The following is a 5479-nucleotide window of genomic DNA, read 5'->3' on the forward strand; positions in this document are numbered from 1 at the left end:
TTGCCTTATCACACATCCTCAATGCTGTAGCAGCAGTGGGATTATTGCCTTATCACACATCCTCATTTGCCTTATCACACATCCGCAATGCTGTAGCAGCAGTGGGATTATTGCATCCATGACTAAATGAAATAAGGCTCTGGAAATATCTCAATCTATTGGTAAATAACATTTTTCATCCTTTCGCTTTTGGCATGTTGGTCGATGCTTAACAGCTGACAAAGAAGTCTTTGACCTTGACAGCATCCCAGCTCACTGATATATCAGATAACAGTCAGGGAGGTACCTGGTAGTTATAGTACCTCAGCCTTGCAATAAATTGTGGTAATGCTGCAAGTATTCCAGAACATTTCAAAACATTTTAAAAGTGAAACACAGGCATCATTCTATGTGATGTAAAGTCGAGGAGGTGCACTTGCCTTTATTTCCCTTATTTACTTACTAATAACCTTTTATTTGTGTGTACTATTTTTTTTTGTCTATTTTATTACTATCTACTTTTGTAATTTATTTTCTGTCATTTATTCATTGCAGCATGCCAAGGAACACCAAGTTAGATTTATACATTCTCCATTATTGCTGTTCTCAGTTTTAAATATGCCACTTACATTCACTTTTACCTTCTTATTGTTAACATTGGATGAAAGCGGAGTATTTAAAATGGATCCACTATTAACTAAATGCATTGATAGGGATCCATAGAAACAGCTATCTATTATCCAATATACCCCTCTAAAACAAGCTGAATAGAGCACATACACACACACACACACACACACACACACACAGAGCTTGTCATAAAACCCTTATTGAGTGAATTTCCAAAGGAATTTATAGTGGATTTAATTTTGGACAGTGTGTGGCATGATTGCTGTCTTTAATTACCTAACAACGTGAATTCATGGGGATCATGGTAGATCCAATTTCAAAAGGACAGCAAGATCTTTGAGGCGTATTTCACCTGAAAAGACTTTGCATAGTCAATAACATCTGAATCAGATCAAACAGCTGCCATATTCTGTTACAGCATTCTTTTGTATTATGTGAACACAGCTTTATATGCAGCACTCTAATTGTAGAGTGATAAATGAAAAATGCTACACATTTACTTTTATAGCTACAGCAAAATAAATAACATACAAGTATACATACATGAATAATTGGTATCTGATTTCTTAACGATGTATATTTACAGAAATTCCAAAGGGTAGTTTTCAATCCATCTGCTTATGTCTATTGTTATACACATAGGTATTGTTAAGAGAAACTAAGGAGCAAAACCATTGTAAATGTAAATAGCTGCTGGATATTTCATATTATTTTTGATTGTTTTCTCCTCTTAATATTTTTAATTTTCTTTGGTAAAGGATATCACTCAAAACACTATATCATTCTATTTCTTTTCATTAAGCTTATATTCATCGTATATACCCTATATGTTTTGATTCTAATTATTTTGTTTTGCATTTCTATGCTCTGTCTTTACAATGTGTTTTACTTAATTAACTTCATAAAATTCCATGTCTTTTTTAGCATATATACATAGGTGCAGGAGTAGCTGTTTGGTAAGTAGCTTGCTTACCAACCCCATGGTTCCCGGTTCAATTCCACTGTGAAGCACCATGGGTAAGTGTCTTCTACTAGAGCCTCAGGCCGACCAAAGCCTTGAGTGGAAATGTTAGACGGAAACTGAAAGAAGCCTGCCGTATATATATGTGTGTGTGTGTGGGGTGTCTGTGTTTGTACCCCCAACATCACTTGACAAACGATGATGGTGTGTTTAATCACACACATGCATATAATGACATGATTTGTTTCTCAAAAAGTCAACATTTTAAGTGCACTTACATATGTATGAGTGTGTATATATATATGTGTGTGTGTGTGTGTGTTTACAAACGAATATGTTTCTGTATTTATATCCCTGCCTTCCTACAAACCTAACTAGCTGCCTAGCTATCTACCTACTTACCTACTTACCTACCTACCTACCTACCTACCTACCTACCTGCCTGCCTGCCTACCTACCTACCTACCAACCTACCAACCTACCTACATACATACATACATACATACATACATACATATGGTAGAAACCATAGTCACTCATTATAGAAGGGAGTACTGGTGGAATGTCCCAGTGAAAACCTTAATAAAATGTAAACATAATAGACCTGACATAGTAATTTGGGATAGAGAAAAGTAACTGTGTACAGTTGTGGAAATCAGCTGCCCAGTGGATGTTAACATAAAGCTGAAGATCAGCAAAAAGATTAAAGAATCTGAAGCTACTTTATCCAGATTACCAGATCAGTTTTATACCTGTAATTATGAGAGCCCTGGGATATGTAACACACTGCCTAAATACCAATCTTGAGAAATTAGGCTTCTCAAAACGAGAATGAAGAAAGCTGATTCAAAGACTACAGATCCAGTCCATCATTGGAACTGTAAGAATCTGTGAAACCTTCCAGAAGTTTATCATTTCAGTATATGCGAGCATGTCTAGATATGCAACTATATGCATGGGAATACATGCGTAAAACAAAACATACAAATCTGCACATATACATACATACTTTGTAGATGTTGTTGAAATTGCAATGAAGGACCCTTAGATCTAGGTTAGAAACCAGTTCGTTCTTTATTGGTTAGAAATCTTGACATAAAACTGAATAATGACACACAGTCAAGATTTATAAGACTTTCCATCTGAGATTCTTAGGTGAATAGATACACACACTTGGGTGTATGCATCGACAGCTTAACCAACACATTAACTCAATCACAGATTTACTAACGCTGGGAATACCCTTAATTCAAGAAGTCTTGCCACTTTGTTAGTAACCAGCTTGAACTCTTTCGTGAAGAACACAAGTAAAACTCAAAGAAAAATCATACACATATATGCATATGAGCTTTGTGTGTGATATACATACATACATACATACAGACAGACAGACAGACAGACAGACACACAAATGAAAAAGAGAGGGGGAGGGTATGGAGAGTTAGAGATAAGAATATGGTGAGAAAAGAATAAAAGACTAAGTGATGAAGGTGAAAGAAATCTTTCCTTGAGTGAAAATTTCAGTTGCTTTTGTTATAAATAAAATTGCAGGTCGATGACATTGCTGGCAGCTTCTAGCATTCTGTTGATTTCAAATATTCATAAATTTAATAGTAGAATATATATTGAAAGATTTCTATAGTGTTGTTAAATTTTGTACATCACCTGTGGCTTCTGCATTTATCAGAATAATATGTTAAATAGGAAATATAATAAACAGAGTATGGTCTGTACGTCAGTCAGTGTGGTCCTGTTGTTTTATTAGCAATTTTTGTCTCTTTCATCATCATCATCATCATCATCGTCGTCCTCGTCATCATCATCATCATCACCATCATCGTCGTCTTCATCGTCATTTTTACATCGTTTTTTTTTCCATGCTTGCATGAATTGGAATAGTCTTTACCATTGCAGAGTTAGGCTTCTTGCTGAAGTCCAGTGTCATTCTCTTTCATTCAGTTCTGTCACTTGAGTTCAGCCTTCACACACCTAGGTGTTAGAAGCTATCTGCTACCTCTCAGATTTGTGTAAAATAATATAATTCAGTTTATAATAACTATATCAATTTAAAAATTTACCACAACTGTGATGGATGCATTTGAAAATGAAGACGTTTGTTATATTTGTTCAACATCAAGTTACAGAAACTCTCTAATTATACTTAAAGTAGTAAACCAGTGAATGCCTCATCAGAAACCTCTAGCCAAAAATGTGATTGTTCACCAAATGTGGTGTCAAATAAGTAAATAAATAAAATTAAAGTTCCAATTCTTAATGAGCTGTTTTCATTCCTTTATATTTTAAATTTCTACTTAAGAAATCTGTTTTGTTCATTCTGGTAAAGCAAAAGTTTCTGATCAAGATGTGTGAGTTATGAAACCACAGAAAAATAAATACAAACTAAGTTCTTTTTTATTACCAAGAAAATAAAAAAAATGCATTTCTTTCGTCAACACCTACTATTTATAAGTTTTCCATTCTTTAAAATTTATGCTAAGATGTTGTAATATTATATATTGAAAATGTAATTTTTGTAAATCTTTATGTAGCTTTATCAAGTGATTTTAGAATAATTCATATTCTTTTTTCACATGTGTATTCTTGTTGGAAAATAAAAATATTTTTCTTTTTGCCATAAAGAATTCACAGAGTAAAGAAATTCAAAGGTATAATTTACAGTAATGAAAGAAAAACTGTAAGCTTTATAATTTAGAATGGAGACTATTCCAAAACTTTACAAACAACTGGGTAGCCATCTTGTTTGGTGATATAACATTGTGTAAACAAAGACTTTAAATGTATAGTAATGTGTGAACTGTCATATTTAATGTAGTGAGAGAAAAAAGATTTTAATCATTTGAAATAACTCCTACAATGAAAAAAACAACATCAAAAACATCAGCAGCACTAATGAAAAGTTCAGTCAAGACAAGCAAGGGAGAGAACTCTGATACGTAGCCTTATTTAAAAAAATTTTTTTATCTGTCTCAGTCAGTCATCAGACTGCAGCCATGTCCAAGATGCCAGACAGTGGGACTGAACCTGCTATCTTCAACTTCTTATTCCAAGACTTTTGGTAAAAAATATTTTTCATTTTGAGTTTGGACTTTATATTTTAAAAAATTTCCATGAAAACATAGACTGGACCGCTGTGGTCCCATCAAAAGTGTGTCTTATTTTGTAGACAAAACTAATAAATTTGTATCAAGAAACAAATTCTCAGGTTTTCTTTAGCGTCTATGAACTTCTATGACATGATTGACCAGATACTATCTGGTGAAAAGAGCCTCAAGAAAATGGCCAATGGCAGTGTTTTTCAAACTGATTGTATACAACAGAAGTCAATACTGTTTTGATATATATTGAAAAGCACCTATAATTCAAGCAGAATAATAAACTCCTATCTAGATGCAAATTTCTTAAAATTATGGCTGAGGAACTCCTTGGTGATGAAAAGCCTGAAGAAATAATTTCAGTATCCAAAAGAGATTAAAAAAAAGGAAGTTAACTTAAAAGGATCTTGTGGAATCTGTCCTTCAGGAAAAAAGAAAAAGTGTAGAATTAGCTGTCAAAAATGTCAGATTCTTCCATTTGAAAGTCAGAGAGATGAAACAGTTTAGTGCATGAACTGTGTGAATTGATTTTTTTAATGTTTATTTATACTTTACAATGAAAATTTGGTTTGTTCCAGTGTGGTCACCTTCATTTGTTTATGTAACCTTTCTTTTCCTGTTTTCTAGAGTTATCATGATGTTCCCCCCCATAATATGTGGATTCTCAGGTGTAACTGTAGGTGTAACTGTAGTGGGTATTTGAGTTATCAGCTATTAAAGTGTGTATACATTTTGTGGGGACACCCTGTATGTATATATATATATATATATATATATATATATATATATATATATA

This window comes from Octopus bimaculoides, chromosome 12 (assembly GCF_001194135.2).
Source record: "Octopus bimaculoides isolate UCB-OBI-ISO-001 chromosome 12, ASM119413v2, whole genome shotgun sequence".
In the NCBI taxonomy this organism is placed as follows: domain Eukaryota; kingdom Metazoa; phylum Mollusca; class Cephalopoda; order Octopoda; family Octopodidae; genus Octopus; species Octopus bimaculoides.